The sequence below is a fragment of the Vanellus vanellus genome (assembly GCF_965231255.1).
Source record: "Vanellus vanellus genome assembly, chromosome: 4".
Classification (NCBI taxonomy): Eukaryota; Metazoa; Chordata; class Aves; order Charadriiformes; family Charadriidae; genus Vanellus; species Vanellus vanellus.
Window position 1 is genome coordinate 951,256 of NC_138909.1, and position 11,669 is coordinate 962,924.

Sequence of the window (11,669 nt, forward strand, 5' to 3'; positions counted from 1 at the left end):
ACTGTCTTTATGCACAGATACTACCGTCACAGGATGGGACTACTACAAATAGCTGAAGAATTTAAGTACCCAGCTCTTGCTTTGTGCATGGATGTAGGCTGATATTTCTTATGCCTTGAAAATTCTGTTAGTGACTTGGGTTCTCTTAGGCACAAGGCAATTGGACTCTTAAAGCACGGTGCCTGTAATCTGTTAAAGAAGAAAATGAGTTTTAATCTGGACTTGACGGTATGGGTTTTATACAAGGATCTAGATCATTTTAGTTGTCAGGTCCTCTAACACTCACTTTACATTAGACATGTCTAAATTTAATTTTATCATCATCATAATGACTTCTGTAAGCTTAAAACTAAACGACTACTGAGTGGTGGAAGCTATGTGTGCCTTTTAGATAGTTCCGGTCTCGTTTACTGCTGTATTCGCTTGCTATCATCTGCTGTGTCTCCTCACCAGTGGTAAGGCTTATTAACTATTCCCATGGAACATTAGTCTAGTGTGGTTGAAACATCCAATTAGATTAGCAGGTAATCAGACTAGGCATGGAGCCATCCTGCTACTTACGATGTCTCTTACACGAATGGTGTGATAAGAATTGCAGAGATGATTACTCCAACCTGGAGAAATGGGAGCTCCTTTCTGCATGACCCATGAAGTCAGTTTTAAAAAAGCCTTTTTTCATGAACCCTGGTACAGGTGACAGCTGCAGGACCTGGTTGTCCTGTGAGCATGGTCATTGCCGTTTGCTGCTGTCAGCAGTACTTCCCCGATGGACCTGGTGACAATTCGTCCTACGCTGCTTAGACAAGACAGACCTACTTATTTATATCTGCTTGAACCTCTTTACCCATCACTGTTAACTGTCCCAGGAAGCAGTGCTTATCTTTGGAAGTGTGCGATCCTTCAGTGGCAATGGAGAAGGAGTGGTGTTAGGAAGCCTTGTGGCTTTGTTGTGTATGGAGAGCCTGTAGAGCTGGACCAGCAGGGCAACCTGCTCTTCCCTCCCCCTGTCCCGCTAAGTGATCTGTGGCCCTGCACGCTCTTTGTCTGTTCTACGCACCTGTTACGTTGCCCCGGATGTTTTTACTTTATTGTTTTCTGGGTGCCTTTCTGTGAGGTCTCTAAAAATGCTGTGGGCAGAAATAAACAGATACTTACGTAAGTTGTTCTTCATGGCCTAGGAGGCAAGTGTATCTCTCCACTGTAGAGGGAAGGGGAATAGAGAAAGGAAGATATGGGAAAAGAAACAAACCTTTTCCTTCTGCTCATGAGACGAAATCACCTGAAAAATAAGCACAGACACCAACTCAGTATGGGAAAGCCTAGGGCACGTGATTGATGGTCTGGCCTGATCTTGATCAGGCACTGTTCATCTGGCAACCTTACCTGGACATCAGTGCCGCTCCCAAATGATGGTATGCCGCAACATTTTTTTGTTGCCATTCTCTGCAGTGTTATGCTTGGGAAGTTCTTCCTTTTGGATTCAACTTCAAAATGTTTGAAATTGCAAAAAATGAAGGAAGAGATAACTAGGTGGGGTAGGAAGTTCAGGAGACAGACAAACTGGTTACAAACAGGTTTTAAAGAAGCTTGTTCAAAGCGTTTTTCCCAAGTAGAAAACCTGTTTTGTTGATTATTTTATTGCACCATCCTAGTGTTGTATCTCCCTGCTAGTAGTAGACGGGCCTGGATTATAACTGTATTATTGTCAAATGGGTGGCCTTTGCCCAGAAGGTATTCACTTGACTGTGCATTCTTGGCTGTGTCATGAAAAGTAGATTTATTCTTGATTCTCTGGAATCTCTTCGTGCCCCATCATGACTGGGACACCATGAATGCAGGGTGTTTTTCCTCACTCTGCACAGTGTTTGGATCCTTTCCACAAGTGTCTTTGTCAAAGCAAGCAACAGAGGGTAGTGAGGACGTAAACCTATCACAGCTTTCTAGCTTGCTTGTGGCACGTACTGACATTGATACAGATAAACAGTCCAAGAGATGCTGTGCTTCAGAGAGTACCAGGAGTGAAGAGCAGAAGTAAGTAATTCTGATTATCGTATGCCAACAGTAGAAAGCGTAACCCACCTGGAGTCCAGAGCTGGTGCTTACGCACCATGTCCAGACCAGGCAGTGGGGGCCCCTTCATGTACACCCTTTCAGTGTAAGGGTTTCCAGGCACGTTCCAGTGCTCCCTGGTCTGAACATGGGAAGTCTTTGTAATAATTCCTTTGAGACGGCTGCTACACCATTTTCTGGAACAGTTATTGGCAAAGTACGGATTGCAGGGAAGCAAAAGCAGCCTTACCTGTGCGTTGTAGCCTCTGCCTGCTGCTGGTCTTCTGCAAGGCTGAAATTTGCCAAACCTCTTCATTTGTGTGAAGTTCTTCCTACAAAATAAAATCAAAACCAAGTGTTCAGCAGTGCATACACGCTCAAGAGATCTGTTCTTTTATAAATACTTTACTAGTAAGGATGTCTCCCTTTCTTTAAATTATAGGAATAAGGGAAAGTTTCAATGGGGAGAGATTGGAGACTGATTGAGGGGGGGAACTAGTTGCCCAGCAATGAAATCCCGGGCCTGGGCAGCGCTTGGGTGAGGCAGGTGTGGGTACCCATGGGACACGGCTGCTCACCAATGCCCTTCAGTCACCTGTCGGTGTGGGTGGTGTGAGCGAGATTTAATGCTGGCAAACCTGACACCTTTCGGGAGGATCGGGTGCCCCCATACCACCTGCAGCGTCGTTCTCCATCCCATCTTGAGGATTTTTAACCATTCTGCACACCCCTGGCCACCTTGCTTGCTGAACCAATTGCCATTGTCCCCTAGGGTGGTTCCTCCCTCAGCCCCTAAGGGACACTGGAGGAGAACAACCAGGACCTTTTCTCCTGTTCCTGAGTGCCGAAGTGTTGGCCAAACAGCATCTCCACTTTAAATAAAAAGCTGACTGTGTTGCCCCAGCCTTGTGCATTCATGAGCAAAGGGACAACTGCCATCAAATGAGCAAGGTCCCTGTGGTTAGCTGAGTTCTGCGCTTTTCTTCTGTGGCACAATTCTGTTGTGAAAACAGAGTGAAACCCACTTTTCATTTGCTCGCTATACCTCTCAATTGCTATTTAAGGTGGGACTCTGTCATACTACTTATTCCTCTCTGTGTTAAATCATTTGGCAAATTTCCAAATCACACATGGTACTGTTGTGCCTGTGCATGTACGGTCTGTATGAAACAGCCTTGTCAGTGACCCTTTGCGGAAACGGGTGTCAGGAAGTGACATCTCCAGCTCGAGTCCCCACCAGGCAAGAGGCTGGAGCTCACCTGGCACACCAGTCCAACTAAATTTATTTTTGAAAAACCACAGGCCCTCTCTGTGGAGGCAAGTGGTGAATCTATGTCACTAGATCAGTAGTTACGGCACTTACAAAATGCTCTCTGCTAATTTTATAGCCCTGTTGTGAAGGCTGTGGGTACATATCTGAGTACATATCTGACTCCTTTGCTCCATGAAGCAGGTGCAGAACATGACATTATTTGAAGTGACATTTCAGAAACAAGAAATGGGTCTGGACAAGCCTGTGACCACTTCCTACCACTTATATAAAACCAGTAACTTCATAACACTGTTCTTGACCAAGGACATCCTACTGGGAGCAAACTATGATGCAACGGACTTGGATCCCGAGGCTAAGGTGAAGGTCAGGCCAAGGCTGAAAGTACCATTGGTGCATAGTGTTGTGCCTTGAAGCTGAGAATTTCACTGCTGGGCAAAGAGGGGACAGTGAGTGGTCATTACCGGCTGCTCACAGGCAGCACGTGTTTCACTAGAAGCAGTGTAATAAATCACAGGGCAGACAACCTGCTTGATTGGAAGGAGATACCGGTGCCAGTCAAGAAGAGCTGTTGCTCTTCAGGCTGGTGCGTTTCCAGACGGGAAGATCCTTGAGAAAGCACGTGCTCGGGGGTTAGTGTAACAGAGGGGCCTCGGACCGATCCCATGAGAGCAAGCCATGATGAGCTCAGCATCAAGAAAACGGAATTAGCCCCGATGGCGGGTGAGACCTGAGGCGCAGGACAGCTGAGTCCCCCCAGCCATGTCAGCAGACGCAGCCGTTGCAGCCAGATCAGTATCGCCTTGCTGACCCGGGGTGATGAGGCTACGTGACAGATCGGGTGAGAGAGGTGCTTCCCAGCTCACGGGGCTGACACCGAGCACACAGGTCACAGAATCAGGCCCACGCTGCAGGAATGAACTGTTTCTGACTCTTCTCTTGCTGCATCTCCACTTAGGCAAGGGAAGAACAGCACAGGCTGTGCCTGGAAGTGTCACCAAGAAAATCAACTGGGTAGTACGGAGATGTGCCGGGCTCTGCAGTCCCTGCCCTCTTCTAAGACAGTCAGCACAGGAGGACTGCACCCCACATCCAGAGAGCGAGACGGCTCTCACCTAAGTTTCACCACCAATGAGGGGTTCCCAGAGCTTCCCTGATGGTTGCTGAGTTGTCTGGTGCAGGCAGGGCTCTTGGCGGGGCAGGGATTTCTAAACACCCTGTCTTACACCAAGGAGCCACGTGGTGAGCCTGAGGAAGGCAAGTTCTGCATCCACAACAGCAAACCAGCTTGCTCTTCGGCTTCTTGGCTCTCCGTTTGGGCCACGTTGGGGCCAACGATAGAGCTGGTGCTTACGCACTTCTCAATCGTGCTGGCCCCAGATTTCCAACGGAGCAGGAGCCAACTTGCAGAAGCGCACGAGTCCAAGGAGAAGCTTTGTCAGTACTTGCATGAATCTAAATTTCCTTCTTAAACTCCCAATCACCTGCTCCTCCCCCTGCAGACAGATCTGTTGCCTGCATCTTAACGTATTTCCAGGCATGTTACGTGAAAGACCTTTCTTATTCGTTCTGTATCTATCTGACTTACCCCAAGTTTTAACCTGTCCTGTCTATTCATACCTCTTCTTTCAGAATAAAGTGCAGAGTGGAACAAAGGGTCTGAAAAACTGCTATTTGCAGCTTAAGACGCAAAAGAGGTGTAAAATGACAGGATCTCTGCCGCCTCAGTGAAGGAAGGGCCAGGCTGCTGCATGCTCACATCTCTAACTCTATGGGCTCCCTCTGTGGTGTGTACGTACACCAGCAAATCCATCATGGATTTGTACATTTCACTGGGTAAAGAACTTAGCTCCCAGATATACATATGGTCCAAAGAAAAAGGAGAAATAGAGCTTCCCCACTAATTAGGGCTGTCCTGAGACACGTACTGGTTTAAGCTATCAGTAAAAGCCTTCCTGCACCTCATTTGGTGACAGATTAGCGCTGCTGAACACTCACAATGAGATTCATTCAGTCTAAACCGAGACCAAAGTCCAGCCAGATGTTGTGTTCGTGTCATCTCCCACGACACCATCAAGTTGGGTAACAACAGCACAGCATCGCAAGCTGCGTCTCCGCCTGCCCTCCCGTGGTCCCCTGACTCTCATCCGCGTGCTTTCAGCCCCAAAAATGACGCTGCGAGGGGCAGCGCGTTTGCTGCAGGCTGCATTCTTCTCCCGGCAGCTCGGGAGGGCGTGAGCGTGGCTGGGCGAGAGAAAGCTGCCGAGGCAATTAGTTAGACCTTGTTTCTCCTTAGGCACGTCTCTGTAGCCATCTGGGCCTACCACAGTGACCCTGGGGGAGGCTTTGCTACCAACCATCCTGTGTGCCAGCTCCAGTGTGGCCACCAGAGGTCAGGGTGCTCCCACGCAGGCAGGCCAGGGCCCTGCTTTGGGGCAGAACAGAACCAACCCCACCGATGCGTCGGATGTATGTGGCTATGGAGCCAACACCTCCGGCTGGGGGGCTCCCGGGAAATGCAGGCGGGAAGGCAGGCACAGCTAGCTCCCAGGCTGAGGACGTGCCCGGGCGCTGGGCTGCCCTCCCGTCCTCTGCCCTCCCCTCTCGCTGCCACCTCTTTGTTAAATTGCTGCTCCCGAGCTCAGCGCGAGGTGACTGGAGGGCTGCTTGTTTACTTATGTCTCAGTAAATCAAGGAGTTACTAAAAAATCACCCAGGTTGAATGAAAAGCTGTATCCGACCGGAAATATTGGCATGCTTGAGATCACACAGGTGTGAATGGCAGGAGAGAGTGTTTGAGATACCTTGTTAAAGGTTTCTAAGCTATTTTAAACCACACAATGGAAAAAAAAATCCGGAAATAAGACCAAGTGCAAAATGTGTCAATGTCTCTCTCCGCTCACACAAACACCGGCAACTGGAATGGACCGCCTGAAAGGTTTAAATGCAGCAAGTCATTTATTTGTTGGGAGGGTTGTTTTTTGGTCTCTCTCCAGGGGAGCTGTTTTCCCAAACATCTGTCGGCGGGAAAAACATTTTCCCAGGTGGCTAGAGAAGAGTGCATCTGTTAGGATGCCTGGTCAATGAGCAAAGGGCTTCTCTGGCCTGTCACGGCCGCGAGTGAGTCCAGGAATACGGGAGGCTGCCAAGGGTCTCGCTGCTTGCGGCAGGAAGCAGTCGGTTTTGGGCCAGAGCAGCAGGCAAAGACAGCGGGTATGGCACCCCAAGATGCTCTCTGTGCAGGTTAGTTCTCCCCTGCTCCCTCCAGCGTAGCCGCCCAGGAGGGTGCACAGTGGACGCGCACAGGGGCTGGGGCTGGTGCAGCAGAGGCGAGGAGAGCAGGCTCGAACAGCGCACCGGTAAGGGCAACTGCTCCCTTCTCAGTAGAAAGGCAGGAGGTTGTGTCAGCCCGCCCAGATGGCACATGCCAGAGGTAGAGCAGAAACATGCCAGGCTCACTCATCACTCCAGGAAATCCGCTTGGATAAGAACAAACTTTCTCTATTATTTTTTTTTTAAATCTCTCAGACACCTACACTCAACTTTTGTCATAAGCTGTCTGGAGCTGATTTTATCTCGCACGCTATGCACTTCAATGGGAAGGAAGGGGGTGACTGTTGGGCAACGGACAGAAGCTTCCACTCGGAGCAGCCTCAGCTGCAGAGCGATTACTCACTCCTCTTCCCGGCAGGGCCCAGTCTACCCGCTTCCTAAAGCATTTCTAAACGTATGTAGCTGCAGGCCACCGGACTGGCTGCCGTGCCGGAACTATGGGGCTTGGACTGAGGTCCGAGGGGCTTGACTCGCTGGGAGTTCTGCCACCTTCTGGGCAGCCCGAGCAGGTCTGCTTTCCTCCTGCAACCGCTATGGACCCGCAGCAACTGCTGCTTCTGACCCCCATTTTTGACTCTGTTGTATGAGAAGGATAACAAGTACCTTTTATCTAGAGGCTAGAAGCTTTCAGCAGGGCGTTTGTCTCTTCATTCCCAACACATTACTCTCAATCCAAGACCAGAGCAAGAGGCATCTTTTCTCTGGGATTTCCAGCCCATGCGTCTGCCTATTGCCCACACGTGTGAGCGCACATCCAAAAGGGAATGGGGTAAATGAGGCCGCCCGGGCAGATTACGCTTTGCCCTGGTCACCTGCATGTTGTGTTGGTGGCGTTTCCACCACAACCACTCTAGCTGTATACAGTACAGACATCTGTTTGTTTGGCTTGCTTTTAAAACAAAGCCGGGATGCTGAAGAGTGAAGTGTCATTGATGCTATTGTGTGCCACCCCTCAACCTGACCTTCGTATACTGCTGAAGCCAGCATACGTCAGCTACGGCCACGTGCCACCACTGCGCTGTTGTGGCGGTGAGGTCCGCTTTCCACAGGTTGTCCTGCCTGCGCCGGCCAACCGAGTGGGCTCAAAGACATGGCCTTGCTTCGTGTTTCTGTGCAGCCTCGAGGACTCGGCATTACTGTACCCCGAATGCCGAATGAAGGATGTTACTGACCAGTCCCACCAGCAGCGCAACATTTTTCTGCCTATGGCTGAGTCGGTGGCCTTGAAGGGCTCTCCCAATGACAAGAAGTGTCACAACTTGCACTTGTTTATTGTGTGCTATGCAGGTCCACAGAAGCGGCTGGACTTAACGGCAGCTATGTCAGACACCTGACAGCTTTGAAAAGATGCCCTTTATCCACAGCTATGCTCTAGATGTGTGCTTAGGCTGGTTGCATCATCGGTGTAAATCACTGACTTGGCCATCTGAGGACACAGAGAGCGTGTGAGTGTCTGAGCTGGGCCCAGCGCTGTGGGTGAAGTGCTCTGATGTGATTACTTGAGACAATTTCCTGGTGAAGTTTCATATACATTTGAGTCACGTCTGCCCTTTGCTCTGGAAACCTCCTGCTTTGACCTCAGCAGACAACAGAAAAGACCAAGTGAGAAATCCCCCCCCCCCCTTCCTGCTTTTTACCCTTGAAATGTAGCATTTACAATGGGGCTGGCTATACAGTATTTTAATTCAGCCTTCAAGTCCTGCTTGAATGTTCCTGGTGACGCTCCCAGCTCCTCATCAGATGTTTGAGCCAACTTCTGATTGAGCAGATAACATGACTGTTATTCTTCTTTCCCTGTTGCTTCATGGTGTGCAACAGGACATTAGTCAAAACGGTTGCTTCCAGGTACCTGCTGTTTCAGGAACGACCTACCTACAAATATCTATTACTTGCAGATTCGCTGCTGTATTTCCCTGAAGAATCTCCCAAATGAAGTGTCAGGGCAACAGGATTGATGATGTAGCACATATTTCCAGCTCTGAGAAGATGACAGGACTGACAGCAGCTGTAAGTCAACGTGAGACCAGAACTGCCCAGAGGATCCCCGCTTTCTGCCAAAGCCCCTCCTCTCTGCCAGCAGAGGAAAGCGGTATCCCTTTCCGTGAAGATGTGCTTCTAAGTGCCCGCTACACCCGGCATTCCGCAACGTGCAACGACCTGACTGAAGCGCCAGGAGCCTGCCTCAACTGTCTGCTCACATAGGGTGCCTGCGACCCATACCTGCCAGAGGCCGTGGTGCTGCCTGGGAGGAAGGAGCCAGCTTGGAGGGAAGAGGGCTCTTGCAACGTGAAGGCCACGCTCGGTTTCTCCCTGCAACTCTGTGGCTTTCCAGGCAGATTTCCAGGCGTGCGTGGACGTCTTGCATCTGTCTAAGCCCCCAAGAAACACCCGAGTCCTAGACTCCTCAGGAAAGAAACCAAGGGAAGGAAATGCCCATTTCAAATGGCCTCTCTCTTAAAAGGTCTCCAACCATGCATGTGCCATGTGCTTTCCACAGCAGCCCCTTCTGTCCAGTTCCCTCAGACACAGGTGAGCGCAGAGCAAAACTGTTTCAATCCTTTGTCTCTCTGTTCTTCGTCCAAAGGATAAGAGAGAGCAAGAGAAAAGAGGGTTGCTGGTGTGATGGAAAAGCCACTCTAATGGGGACAGAAACGGGGACCCCCTTGACATTGTGGCCAAAAGACAACGTCATTCCCGTCGCCTGTGCATAGCCCCTTGCTGCCCAACCCCTCCAACACCTCAGCCGGACAAGAGAACAGTCCTGCCTGCTCAGAGTTTTCTGGATCAAAGCAGAAGGCAAATTAGGGAGGAAGGAGCTGTCCCCCTGCAAGCTGGGTTCTAGTAACACCTTGGAAGACAGTCAGCATGTCGGAGCAACGGGCAGCAGCCAGTGCCTGGGTGTGCTTGGCAGAAGACCAACCGGGCAAAGACAAGCTCTGTCTACTGAGTAAATGGCAAGCAATCTCCTGTGAGATCTTGGCAGCGGGATGTATTCTGTAAAATCACGGCTTCCGCTGTGGTGTTTGTTTTGTGTGGAGCTGGGGTTTGTCCCATCACCATTGGCTGGGGGGAGCTGCTCGGTTTCTGTGAACAAAGGCACTCGGGAACCCCGGGCTGCTCGGACAGATCCCAGCCCCACCGCTGCCTTTTCATGAGCCAAGCACGTACAGCCACGCAGACATCCTTCACATGCCACGCAGACTTCAGCGCCGAGAGCCGGTCTTTGACTCAACTGTGCTCCCGGTGCCCCAGCCCTAAAGAAGCGTTTTGTGATCATTATTACCACCTGAAGTTTTGAATGGGGCTCAAGAAAAGGTGGTGCTTAAAAAGCACCTCGTTTGAATTCATGCCAACTGCATATTTGTGATACAGGACTGAAATGTGTCCTGGAGACGGATTTATGGCATGTGATGGAAACGCTGCACCTCAGAGACGGATTTTGCATGAGTACGGATACACGCATCCATGACTGTACCTTTAATCTGTCTGGGACTCTAGTTAGAATTTATCGCCATGGCTGCAGGTCAAATGAAATCCCTCCATGTGCCTCAAAGATCCCTCCATGCTAAGGACTTAGCTGGCATCAGCGGGGTGGGGGGCACCTCCCTGTTATCTCAGAAACTCTGTACCGACAGGGGGCTGCTCTTCAGTATCTGTTTGGAAAGAGAGATACTGCTGTGCTGGGTTTAACTGCACCCAGGACATCCCCAGGGGACCAGTATGTCCGCACCACAGCAAAACCCACAGGTTCTCATGACTAGTTCCTATTGACCTGAGAAGGCTGTGGCTTAATATTTGTCAAGACCATAAAGATCTTGACTGTGGTGAACTTGAAAAGAAACTATGGCAAGAATATGTTTAAATACTACCACTGCATGCATTAATATTATTTTAAGCTGGTGGATTGTTTATACATTTGCAGGAAACAAGGATTATAGCTTGGATTTGGCAAATACATTTGGCTGAGTCAAGAAATAGAAGGGGGTGGTGACATGTTTCATTTTTGTTTCAGTTTGTTTTCATATAATTTCATTTCTCTTTAAGGAAATCCTTTGGATTTATTCCTTTTTAAATGTGTCTGTGGTGAAAATAGCCAGGATTAGACGCAGAAAAAAGGAAACGTTTTGCTCAACACCAAAGAAAGTTTTTACGAGTCTTCCTTTCAATCTGTTGAAAACATGCTTTCAGGTCGATGCAGAGGGCAGTACTGTCTTGGATTTATTTTTTTGGTTCATCCTTAACAAAAACGCCCCTCTCAACCTAGCTTTTTAAATGTATCTACTCACAGCAGATATATTTTAAATATACCTATTAACAGCCTGTGAGGTTGTGAAGTAGAAACTGAAAAACAAAAGCAGCACTTCCAAGCTGATGCAGCTCCGCCAGGCTACAAGGTGCAAATGCTGCTTGACCAAAAGGGGACAGAGACGAAGTACCCGTCCTGCTCAGTGAGGCAGATGGTCCCAGCTGAAAGCCAAGCGAGTTTCTGCGGCATGTTTGCTCCAAAGAGAAGGTTGCTGTAGCTGGTCTTGTTGATCTTGTACGAATTGGAGTTGGGAAAAAAGAGGGTTAAGCTGGCTCCCTCTTATTTCAGAATACACACTGACTACGTGTACTCATAAATACTGGCAGCACACAGGTGTTTAGGAAAATGGAAGATTTTGGTTCCTTCACTGTGCTCAGGAAAAGCTTTCCCAGCGCGCCACTGATCCGGCCTCATTTGAGGCAGCTTCCTGTGTAGACTGGGAAGATTTCATGAGTTTTACCTTCTATCGGGGAGGATGGAAGGTGCTTTTTAGAGCCCACAGCCAGAATGCAAGGCTTTGCACAGCCCGTTGGCAAATGAACAGAGGTAACTTGAAAGGCATGCTCCTGCGTTTCTCCCTTTCTTTCGATCTTTCCATTTCTATACTATCACGGTAATTTTCAGTGAAACAAAACTGGGCAAACCCTCTGGCTCGCAGCAGACAGAAGAAGGCGGCCCAGACTCAGCTGCCAGGACGCATTCTGCCAGTTG